The sequence below is a fragment of the Oncorhynchus keta genome, chromosome 30, assembly GCF_023373465.1.
Source record: "Oncorhynchus keta strain PuntledgeMale-10-30-2019 chromosome 30, Oket_V2, whole genome shotgun sequence".
NCBI classification, from domain to species: domain Eukaryota; kingdom Metazoa; phylum Chordata; class Actinopteri; order Salmoniformes; family Salmonidae; genus Oncorhynchus; species Oncorhynchus keta.
The window spans coordinates 30,110,931-30,123,931 of NC_068450.1; the positions used below are offsets into that span (position 1 = coordinate 30,110,931).

Below are 13,001 nucleotides of genomic sequence, written 5' to 3' on the forward strand. Positions count from 1 at the left end.
ACCTTGAACTGGAGTCGGACGCAAAGGATATACTGCTCTTCCTAGACCAAGCCCAAATCCCCATAATTCGTATGAAGAGGAGATGCCGTTACAGAGGTCGAAAAGCCAGTTGCCCGGCGAGACTGCGTCAGCAAGTGGATAATCCACCTTCACCCTCTGTTCTACTAGCGAACATGCAATCACTGGAGAATAAACTGGATGACCTCCGTTCGAGACTATCCTATCAAGAGGACATTAAAAACTATAGTATCCTATGTTTCACAGAGTCGTAGCTGAACCAGGACATGGATAATATATAGTTAGCTGGGTTTTCCGTGCATTAACAAGAGAGTTTTTATCTATATATTTCGTGGCTGTCTATTAACCACCACAAACCGATGCTGGCACTAAGACCACATTTTCAACCTCTCCCTGTCCCAGTCTATAATACCTGCATGTTTCAAGCAGACCACCATAGTCCCTGTGCCAAAGAACGCCAAGGTAACCTGCCTAAATGACTACCGCCCCGTTGCACTCACATTTGTAGCCATGAAATGCCTTGAAAGACTGGTCATGGCTCACATCAACACCACCATCCCATAAACACTTGACCCACTCCAATTCACATACCACCCCAATAGATCCACAGATGACGCAATCTCTATTGCACTCCACTCTGCCCTTTCCCACCTGGACAAAAGGAACATTCTACATGTTCATTGTTCATTGGCTACAGCTCAGCATTCAACACCATAGTGCCCTCCAAGCTCATCACTTAGCTATGGACCCTGGGACTAAACAATTGGATCCTGGACTTCCTGACTGGCCGCCCCCAGGTGGTGAGGGTAGGTAACAACACATCCTCCACGTTGACCCCTCAACACCGTGGCCTGTGTTTAGTCCCCTCCTGTACTCCCTGTTCACCCATGACTGCGTGGCCAAGCACGACTCCAACAATATCATTAAGCGTGCCGACGACACGACGGTGGTAGGCCCAAATTACACACAACAATGAGAAAGCCTATAGGGAGGAGGTCAGAGACCTGGCAGTATTGTGGCAAGACAACAACTTCTCACTCAAAATCAGCAAGACAAATGAGCTGATCGTGGACTACAAGAAAAGGAGGGCAGAGCACACCCCCATTCACATCGACAGGGCTGTTGTGGAGCGGGTTGAGAGCTTCAATCAATGTCCTTGGTGTCCATAGGACCTATCACTAGGCTACCTGGGGCGGCAGGTAGCCCATATAGTGCACTTATTTTGACCTGAGCTCTATGGCACCTGATCAAAAGTAGTGTAATATGTAGGGGAAAGGGTTCCATTTGGGGACGCACACTATAACCTGGGTGTTTTTTATTTTTTAAATGTACCTTTATTTAACTAGGCAAGTCAGTTAAGAACAAATTCTTATTTTCAATGACGGCCTAGGAACAGTGGGTTAACTGCCTTGTTCAGGGGCAGAACAACGTATTTTGACCTTGTCAGCTCAGGGATTCGATCAGTTACAAGACCAACGCTCTAACCACTAGGCTATCGAACATCCCTGGGTGACGTTACAACCTGCCGGTGTAACATGTCACCCAGGAGGACCAGCTACTATGTATTAATAAATATATGCCATTTAGCTGACGCTTTTATCCAAAGCGACTTACGTGTGCATACATTCTACGTATGGGTGGTCCCGGGAATCGAACCCACTACCCTGTATTGTTGCCATGGATATAGTACTATTATACAGGATGTGGTGGCACTGCATGATTCACAGTCTGTTTGTTGCCCTCTTGTCAATAGCAACATGTACAAAATGGCGCCGACAGAGGGCCGCCTCGCTTCTAGTCCTTAGGAACTTTGCTGTATTTTGTTTTTTTTAAATGTATTATTTCTTAGATAGTTAGCCCAGAAAATCTTGTGTTATTACTTTTTCAAATATTACAAGTATTTCACTAAACTCGCAATAACATCTGCTAACCATGTGTATGTGACCAATAAAATTGTATTTGACTTGGTGGCCCAATGGACTCTTCTACAGTGCACTTCCCTCCTGCTGACACTTGGTGGTGGTGTTGCTAAAGGGAGTATAGAGGAGAGACTGGAGCTGGTGAGTTGTCAATGAATCCAAATGCTTTCGAAATTATTATTTGAATCCAAACAATAAAAGCACATGTGTTGTAACTGTGTGGCTGATAGACATAAACCAACTGCACCAGAATGTAAGGAATCCATTTGATGAAATGAATTAATATGTAGATAACCTAGGCTACTGTCATAATCAAGATATCTGCTCCTCCTCTCTCTCTCTTTCTCTCCCCCTCTCTCTCTCCAGTTGATCTGGCCCCTGCTACCCTGGGTGGGGAACCTGATGTTATCTGGGCTCCTAGGGGTCCTGCAGACCCAACTAAACGATAGCCGTCTCCTGGATGCTCTGTGTGCGTTTGCTCAGGTCTTCCTCCAGACCCACCCAGACCTGGCCAGAGAGAGGGTCTGGGTCCTCAACAACCACACATTTACATTTACATTTAAGTCATTTAGCAGACGCTCTTATCCAGGTTAGACAAGGCTGTGTGTGTTTGTGTGACTGTGTGTGTCTGTGTCAGTGGAGGCTGGTGACTCGAAACGTTTACCTGAGTACAGTGGAAAGCCTACTTGAGCATTCTGCGTCAACCTCGCTCTTTAATCTAACTTTTTATGGATGATGCGATGGAAGCTATTGAATTGATTTCGGCATCTCAGAAAAAGACAGTAGACTGTAGAAAGTTCCATATGTTCAGCAAGTAAATCATCACAATGTGCAATTATCGCTGCAAGCTCCTTTTAGTTGCACTTGTTAGAGGAACTTTCCCTCTTGTTGTGTCCTCTAAAAGCCTATTCTTGCAGGCCCAAAAACCCAGTGGTATTGATAAGCCGCTTGAGAACATCCCTGTTTCTTCTTACTTTCTCATATGTTGCGCAGCTTGAATACATAGACCTTCTTCATGATCGATGCAGCTTTTTCGCAGAAGCTTGAATCTGATGTGGACATTTATATGCTCCCTGCTTTTGTTTTGACGTTTAGCTGAACGATTGATGTTCTTCAGGTCACTGTACCCCTCTTTCACCCAAGGCTGACTTTCCAAAAAGCAGGCAAGGCCCGCAATACAGGCAGCTCAATGAAAGGCTCCCTGTTAACCAGCTATACTTTTGATATCAATTCGTATTGAACGCCCTCACCTTTTCATATTTCTTCATGAAACTGATCTCAGGCAGAGGTCGAACCTCGGTTTTAATTCACACCTTTTCATATTTCTTCATGAAACTGATCTCAGGCAGAGGTCGAACCTCGGTTTTAATTCACACCTTTTCATATTTCTTCATGAAACTGATCTCAGGCAGAGGTCGAACCTCGGTTTTAATTCACACCTTTTCATATTTCTTCATGAAACTGATCTCAGGCAGAGGTCGAACCTCGGTTTTAATTCACACCTTTTCCGTGTACCCCAGAGAATGAAATGGGTTCTTCAACAAAAAGTCAACATTTTCCTGCACACTGGAGCTGGTAGCTAGCAAAAAGAATGTCTACGTCCACCATCTCCTGTGATTTGAAGAAACTAATTTGAATTGAATAATATCCCAAAATTGCTCAACTATCACTTTTCAATCTCTATCCAATAATGTCACCAACTCACCAAGCTTCTCCACACATAGACCCCCCATATAAAGTGATAGTATTTTTAGCAGCAGTGATACATCACTCCCTTCACACTGGAGCTCTGCCATGTAGAATGCTTGTGTGATATCCATCATATTACAAATGTCAACTCCTTTAAACACGATTTGAGCATCTAATTTGACAGGACACATACATAATTTGACCCAGTCAGGAAAAGTTACAGCATTACAGATTTTTTCCTGGTCAAGTTACTTAGATCCCCTGCCAATCAACGCCCGTCCTAGAGACCTGCAATCTACTCCGTCTGTTTACATTGGCAAAGTTCAGACATAAAGGCCAACGATAACAGGGTTGAAAAGGGTAGACTATAATATCTGTGATTGAGTCAAGTTGTTTTGAATTTCAATTACAGAAAAAGTTTGAATGTTGGAAAATGGTCAACCAAGTGAAAAAATGGATGCCCATTTGCAGACTACCCCAAGAAGTATGTGTTATCAAAATAGAACAACAGGTTGACATTCCTGTGATCTCCAAGGTCAATGGAAGTACTGGGCTCTCGAAATGTGTTGGTTTTTAAAAAGTCAATATCGGTCAGCGTACTAGTAATATTGCCACTTAAATGTATTAGGCTCACATGGGCCTTTTACATGATATTCCTTTTTACAAGATATTACATAGAAAACAGACATGTTTTATAGCATGTCATCTGTTATGTTTTTACTTGTACTCTTCTTTTCTGCTATCTGCACTTCTCTTCTTTCTGACCCCTCCCTCCTCTGACCCCTCCTTCCTCTGAACCCCCCCTCTTTACCCCTCCTCTGACCCTTTCCAGCATACTCCCCCCTCTCTCTTTCCTTACCCCTCTCAACTTCTTCCTCTTTCTGTCATTTCTAGGTTTCCACTTGGTCACTGCAGACACTATGGTGAGATGAATGAGAGAGACAGTTTGGTTGAATGAACATTGATGTGAGTTTATATCTGCAGGTGTTGAGAATGTTTTTATTTTAATCAAGTGTTCCTTAGCTTCTCTGAAAATCTTTTCTTGTAAATGTGTGAATGAGACAATGTTTTTCAGTGTTGTATGTTATTGCATGACGCTATTTGAATCGTTGTCAGATGAGAAGTCTTCAAACGTTTTGCTTGTTCTTGATCTGCATTTATAACATTTCATAAATGGACTGAATAGTGTTTTGCAGTGTTTGGCGTGCAAATGCTATTGAGTGCAACATGTTTGTGTTGAAATACAATGCCGTACATTGTATTGACAGAAGAATTAGAATATGTTTTTTTGTGTGTGCGTGTGACAATGTCTGTCAGAGAATCAGTGATAGAGCGAGGAATGGAAGAGGGAGAAAGGCTGAGGGTGGCAGAGACCAAAGGAAGAGGTGTAAAGAAGAGATATTGCTGTGTAGCGGAATAAGGAGAGACTGGAGGGAAAGCAGCTGCAATATTACTCTCGGAACCGTTACAGTTCTGTGTGTTGTCTGTGTGAGAAACAGTGTCTATTAAGGGTCTCTGCGTATCGTGTTAAATGTAGAGTGTCAAGTGTGATTTACAGAGGTTATAGTGCAATGAATGCTAAGCGAGAGGTGGGGCTGTATTTCCTGCAGTGCCAATAAGTATTTATAGCTTCATTTCATATTTTTTACAGTATGTGAAACTGAAAACCTTGGCATTCTTTCGTATGACATGATATTACTGTGATGAAGCAGCAAACTACTGTAGCTGGTGGTGGTGTGAATTAAACAGTAGAGTAAACTCCTTCAGGTGTGTACAGGTAGGTCAGTAGGAAAGAAGGTAGAAATACGAAAGTAGATAAACAGGGTGATAAGTTAGAAATAGAAAGGTAAATAAGCAGGGTATTAAGTTAGAAATAGAAAGGTAAATAAGCAGGGTGATAAGTTAGAAATAGAAAGGTAAATAAGCAGGGTATTAAGTTAGAAATAGAAAGGTAAATAAGCAGGGTATTAAGTTAGAAATAGAAAGGTAAATAAGCAGGGTGATAAGTTAGAAATAGAAAGGTAAATAAGCAGGGTATTAAGTTACAAATAGAAAGGTAAATAAGCAGGGTGATAAGTTAGAAATAGAAAGGTAAATAAGCAGGGTATTAAGTTAGAAATAGAAAGGTAAATAAGCAGGGTGATAAGTTAGAAATAGAAAGGTAAATAAGCAGGGTGATAAGTTAGAAATAGAAAGGTAAATAAGCAGGGTATTAAGTTAGAAATACAAAGGTAAATAAGCAGGGTGATAAGTTAGAAATAGAAAGGTAAATAAGCAGGGTGATAAGTTAGACATAGAAAGGTAAATAAGCAGGGTATTAAGTTAGAAATAGAAAGGTAAATAAGCAGGGTATTAAGTTAGAAATAGAAAGGTAAATAAGCAGGGTATTAAGTTAGAAATAGAAAGTAAATAAGCAGGGTGATAAGTTAGAAATAGAAAGGTAAATAAGCAGGGTATTAAGTTAGAAATAGAAAGGTAAATAAGCAGGGTGATAAGTTAGAAATAGAAAGGTAAATAAGCAGGGTAAATTAGAAATAGAAAGGTAAATAAGCAGGGTGATAAGTTAGAAATAGAAAGGTAAATAAGCAGGGTATTAAGTTAGAAATAGAAAGGTAAATAAGCAGGGTATTAAGTTAGAAATAGAAAGGTAAATAAGCAGGGTGATAAGTTAGACATAGAAAGGTAAATAAGCAGGGTATTAAGTTAGAAATAGAAAGGTAAATAAGCAGGGTGATAAGTTAGAAATAGAAAGGTAAATAAGCAGGGTGATAAGTAGGAAAAATAGAAAGGTAAATAAGCAGGGTGATAAGTTAGAAATAGAAAGGTAAATAAGCAGGGTGATAAGTTAGAAATAGAAAGGTAAATAAGCAGGGTGATAAGTTAGAAATAGAAAGGTAAATAAGCAGGGTGATAATGGGCAAACGGAGGGAGAGAGGGGTGAAAGCGGGATCATAGGGGTATACTACAAAGCAGGTTGAGGAGGTAGTGAGCTAACTTTGGTAAACTGAGTTCAACTCTGGCATTTTTCTGAAAAATATATATTTCACTGTGACCTGCTGCTGCTTACTATCAAGCAGTGAGGCAGCCTATTGCCGAGTGAGTGAGTGGTGGGGACGAGAGGGCAAGAGGGGGTGTGTGTTGAGATTGAGCGCTGCAGCTGAGTGAGAGGAGCCAAAGCAGCACGCGGGCAAGTCGTGTCAACATTTTACATGTTGTAGGTTGGATTGTCATTATTGAGACAACCTACTGTTTTTCCAACTATTTTCCATAAAACATATTAACGCGCTAGAACTGATGTTCGTCAAGAAATAACAGCGTCAAAGCACAGGAAAACTACTTTAGGCGCTCCAGCACATATTAGATACATTCGCTCAGAGGTGGTTTAAACTGCATTATAAACTGGGTGGTTTGAGCCCTGAATGCTGATTGGCGATTCCCACGCCATATGACTAAACATGTATATTTACTGCTCTGCTTAGGTTGATAACCAGTTTATTATAGCAATAAGGCACTTTGAGTGTTTGTGGTATATGGCCAATATATCACGGCTAAGGGCTGTATACAGGCACTCTGCTTTGTGTAGTGTGTAACAACAGCCCTTAGCCATGGTATATTGGCCATATACCACACCCCCTCGTGCCTTATTGCTTAATTATAAACTGGGTGGTTCAAGCTCTGAATGCTGATTCGTTGAAAGCTGTGTTACATCAGACCATACAAACAAATATTGGCCATATATCACTCCCCCTCAAACCTTATTGCTTAATTATAATGTCGACTTTGCTTATGGAAAACCATGGAAGGTATGGAACACCCTGGCGTGCTTCTGAAAAGTCCACAATGAAACTGACATTAAATGTGGAGAATGATACATTTGCATCTGTTAGTCATCAAGTAGCCTATTATTTTATATGCTACTGTAAGCTACTGTAGCCTACCATTTGATACAATACATATGTTGAAATGAGGATATCACTGGAGCCATTGCAAATCAATGTGTGCCACTTGTGTAGCCTACCTGGAGATGGCAAACGGATTTAAGAAATAGCTTATAACTTCAGTTTATTGTTGTTGTAACCTTGCATTATTATGCTATTATTATTGACCATGTTTAGTTAATGAAATTGGAAATGATCAACTGTGAACATGGTCACAGTTCTATCGCAATTGCTGATCAGCTGTAGTCAGAATGCATTAGATTAGGTAACATTCAGTCAGATTAGGCTACAGGTTAAAGAAAACACTGGCTGTTGACAAGCATGGGCCTATTCAGTTCATATTATTAATGTTTGATTCGGTGATAAAAATTACAACCCTCAATATCCTATTCCAGCAGGCTATTAAACAACAGAAAACCATGACAAAATGTAATTACAATCATAAACCCGGGTTTTAGTCAGTAAGCCTAGCCTATTGAAATGATAAGCCAATTCATTTATAGCGGTTTGCAGTCTTAACATCTGGCACGTAATAACGGCACAATTGACAGAAAATAAATGGTCTAACATTAGTTCGATTTTTTCCCAAATGTTTCTTGATCAGAGATTGAGATCCTCTGTCCAGATTCCATCCCTCAAACTCTCCTGTCAGATTGGTCTATAGTTAAGCACATGCGCATAAGGGATTTACAATCATAGCAGTTAAATCGACATCCATTGACAGATAATTGTCTGGCGGTTTATTAAGAGCAAACTAATTCTCTTTTCTCTTTCGACATATTCAAATTCCTTTATTAGTCATGTTAGCTCACAATAATGATTATTTTGATGGAGAACTGAATTTAGCTTCTTACGTCTTTACAAATTACGTCGACATTCCTTAATTCGCTCGATAACATTATGGGAAAAGGGTTTATTGGCTAAATGTGCCAACTCCTCTCTTGCCGTATAAGAGCACAAGGCCAGACCCAGATGCAGACACAGGAGGCAAATGGTTTGAGTCTTTGATATTTATTAACAATCCAAAAGGGTAGGCAAGAGAACGGTCGTGGACAGGAAAAAGGCCAACACCAGTTCAGAGTCCAGGAGGTACAGTGTGGCAGGCAGGCTCGAGGTCAGGGCAGAACAGGCAGGGTCAGGGTCCAGAATCCAGAACAGGCAAGGGTCAAAACCGGGTCAAAACCGGGAGGACTAGGAAAAGAGAATAGAAAAAGCAGGAGCACGGGAAAAACACACTGGTTGACTTGAACAGACAAGACAAACTACACAGAGGGACAGGAAACACAGGGAAAATAAGTGACACCTGGAGAGGGTGGAGACAATCACAAGGACAGGTGAAACCGATCGGGGCGTGACATGCTGGGAAAAAAACACCATGTTGGGCTAGTTTTCAGGACTTGTGGGCGGATTTTGAATGGTCATTTCCAGAAATGTTAGATAGACAGAACTTCTAAAAGCCATTTTCACACAATAGCCTGCTGGATTTGAAGGATTATGTGTTTTTTATTTCAATTTCAGCACAAATGAAAATGTCACTGACTCGGCCATGGATTGATGATTCACCATTGCCTTTAATGACGAGTTAGGTGTTCGACTAGCCAGTTAAATAAAGGTTAAATATTTGTATTTATTTATTATTTTAAAAACATGCAGGCACAGTTAAAAGCCTGCTAGAGTTGGCTGTAGGCGGATGAGCAATATCGATCTTCGTAGTACGGATGAAGCCTGAGCTGGAATGTGAAGCTAACTGAAGCTGGTTAGCTTTAGAAAACCCTGAGTAGATGTACAGTTGAAGACGGAAGTTTACATACACTTAGGTTGGAGTCACTAAAACTCATTTTTCAACCACTCCACAAATTTCTTGTGAACAAACTATAGTTTTGGCAAGTCGGTTAGGACGTCTTCTTTGTGCTTGACACAAGTCATTTTTCCAACAATTGTTTACCGAATAGATTATTTCACTTATAATTCCAGAGGGTCAGAAGTTTACATACACTAAGTTGACTGTGCCTTTAAACAGCTTGGGAAATTCCAGAAAATGATGTCATGTCTTTAGAAGCTTCTGATAGACTGATTGACATAATTTGAGTCAATTGGAGGTGTACCTGTTGATGTATTTCCAGGCCTACCTTCAAACTCAGTGTCTCTTTGCTTGACATCATGGGAAAATCAAAAGAAATCAGCCAAGACCTCAGAAAAAAATGTAGACCTCCACAAGTCTGGTTCATCCTTTGACGGTACCACGCTCATCTGTACAAACAATAGTAGGCAAGTATAAACACGATGGGACCACACAGCCGTCATATCGCTCGGGAAGGAGACGAGTTCTGTTTCCTAGAGATGAAGGTACTTTGGTGTGAAAAGTGCAAATCAATCCCAGAATAACAGCAAAGGACATTGTGAAGATGCTGAAGGAAATAGGTACAAAATTATCTATATCCACAGTAGAACGAGTCCTATATTGACATAATCTGAAAAGCCGCTCAGCAAGGAAGAAGCCACTGCTCCAAAACCGCCATAAAAAAAGCCAGACTACGGTTTGCAACTGCACATGGGGACAAAGACCGTACTTTTTGGAGAAATGTCCTCTGGTCTGATGAAACAAAAATAGAATTGTTTGGCCATAATGACCATCGTTATGTTTGGAGGGAAAAGGGGAGGCTTGCAATCCGAAGAACACCATCCTAACCGTGAAGCACTGGGGTGGCAGCATCATGTTGTGGGGGTGCTTTGCTGCAGGGGGGACTGGTGCACTTCACAAAATAGATGGCTACATGAGGAAGGAAAATGATGTGGATATATTGAAGCAACATCTCAAGACATCAGTCAGGAAGTTAAAGCTTGGTCGCAAATGGGTGTTCCAAATGGACAATGACCTCAAGCATACTTCCAAAGTTGTGGCAATATGGCTTAAGGACAACAAAATCAAGGTATTGGCTTAACCTAAATCCTATAGAGAATTTGTGGGCAGAACTGAAAAAGTGTGTGCGAGCAAGGAGTCCTACAAACCTGACTCAGTTACACCAGCTCTGTCAGGAGGAATGGGCCAAAATTCACCCAACTTATTGTGGGAAGCTTGTGGAAGGCTACCCGAAACATTTGACCCAAGTTAAACAATTTAAAGGCAATGCTACCAAATACTAATTAAGTGTGTGTAAACTTCTGACCCACTGGGAATGTGATGAAGGAAATAAAAGCTGAAATAAATCATTCTCTCTCCTATTATTCTGACATTTCACATTCTTAAAATAAAGTGGTGATCCTAACTGACCTAAGACAGGGAATTTTTTACTAGGATTAAATGTCAGGAATTGTGAAAAACTGAGTTTAAATGTATTTGGCTAAGGTGTATGTAAACTTCCGACTTCAACTGTAGATTGATGGACAAAGAGAGAGGTTTGAAGGAGGACAAGCCGACCGTGTGTTTTGTTCTTTCGCATGATTGCATACCGAACAATGCTGTTTCTGTGTATGTGATTAATTTGCATAAATAATTCATGCATGTTTCTGATTTTAGTGCCCACATAACAATGATTTAGCCAGCTAACTGATAAATATTCTGAAATAACATTTTGTGTTCTAAAAAAATATAATCTTCAATAGTATAGCTGTAAATAACTGATGAGATTATAATATAAAACCTATCAAAATAAAAGAGAAATCTTAGCATTTAATTAACAACGTTTTTTTCTGGGGCCCAAACCAATCCATACTTTATTGGAATATATTCCAGTGTTTAAAAAGCCATGGGACCAAAACCGTGTATGTGTGTGTATGCTAATGAAAGAATGTATTCACTACATGGGTGTGATGCGGTATTATATGTACACACACAGATATCAGCTATCAGCTGTCAGCTATCAGTGGCATGTTTTTAACAGTATCAGTGTCAGTGACCCTCACATTCCCCTCTCAGACAGTGTTTGGTAACACTTGAGGGAAAAATCGTGTTCACAATTTACTTCATGGAATGGTTTATTGACTATTAATTATTTATAGTTGGAAAGGGAAACTGGTTGGAAATCAATTGGGGGGGAAAAGTGTTCATGCTTTACATGAAGGAAAAACAGTTCATGAAGGGTTTGTAAAGGGGTTTTAAGTAGTTTATAGTAGTGGTGGGGGGAAAAAATATATGCAGTTAACTATCACAATATACATTTTAGACGATACTACACTGAACAAAAAGATAAATGCAGCATGTAAAGTGTTGGTGCCATGTTTCATGAGCTGAAATAAAAGATCCTAGAAATGTTCCTTACGCACAAAAAGCTTATTTCTCTCAAATTTTGTGCACAAATTTGATTACATCCCTGTTAGTAAGCATTTCTCATTTGCCAAGATAATCCATCCACCTGACAGGTTTGGTATATCAAGAAGCTGATTAAACAGCATGATCATTACACAGGTGCACCTTGTGCCGGTGACAATAAAAGGCCACTCTAAAATGTGCAGTTTTGTCACACAACATAATGCCACAGATGTCTGGAGTTTTGAGGGAGCGTGCAATTGACTTGCTGACTGCAGGAATGTCCACCAGAGCTGTTTCCAGATCATTTAATGTTCATTTATCTACCAACATCGTTTTAGAGAATTTGGCAGTACGTCAAACCATCGTCACAACCTCAGACCACTTGTAACCACACAAGCCCAGGACCTCCACATCCGGCTTCTTCAACTGCGGGATCATCTGAGACCATCCCCCGGACAGCTGATGAAACTGTGGGTTTGCACAACTGAAGAATTTCATCACAAACTGTCAGAAACCGTCTCAGGGAAGCTTATCTGCGTGCTCGTCGTCCTCACCAGGGTCTTAACCTGACTTCAGTTTGTCGTTATAATCGACGTCATTGTCGATTATGCTTACTTTCGATGGCCACTGGAACGCTGGAGAAGTGTGCTCTTCACGGATGAATCACAGTTTCAACTGCACTGGGCAGACAGCGTGTGTGGAGTCATTAGGGAGAGCGGTTTTCTGATGGCAACGTTGTGAACAGAGTGCCCTATGGTGGCGTTGGCGCTACGGACAACGAATACAGTTGTATTCTATTGAGGCCCATTGTTGAGCCATTCATCCACCGCCATCACCTCATATTTCAGCATGATAATGCACTGCCCCATTTCGCAAAGCATCTGTACACAATTCCTGGAAACTGAAAACGGCCCAGTTCTTCCATGGCCTGCATACTCACCAGACATATCACCCATTGAGCATGTTTTAGATGCTCTGGATCGACATGAAGAGGAGTGGGACAACATTCCACAGGCCACAATCAACAGCCTGATCAAGTCTATGCGAAGGACATGTGTCATGCTGCTTGAGGCAAAGGGTGCTCACACCAGATGGTTCTGTTGTTTTTAATCCATGCCCGTACCTTTTTTTTTAAGGTATCTGCATATCTGTTTTCTGAGTCATGTGAAATCCATAGATTAGGGCCTA

At 40.8% G+C, this 13,001-nt stretch overlaps 1 long non-coding RNA gene across 5 annotated transcripts; it reads left to right on the forward strand.

Annotated features, from left to right (window-relative positions):
- Positions 1-4,507: 4,507 nt before the first annotated feature.
- LOC127913976 (uncharacterized) lies at positions 4,508-7,090 on the forward strand. Of its 5 annotated transcripts, none has more exons than XR_008087483.1 (3): positions 4,508-5,962; positions 6,169-6,343; positions 6,416-7,090. It is a non-coding gene; the product is annotated as an uncharacterized LOC127913976 (long non-coding RNA). The 5 variants fall into 5 exon arrangements; XR_008087480.1 differs by having other exon boundaries at positions 6,169-6,238; positions 6,309-7,090; XR_008087479.1 differs by having other exon boundaries at positions 6,169-6,203; positions 6,274-7,090.
- Positions 7,091-13,001: the final 5,911 nt, after the last annotated feature.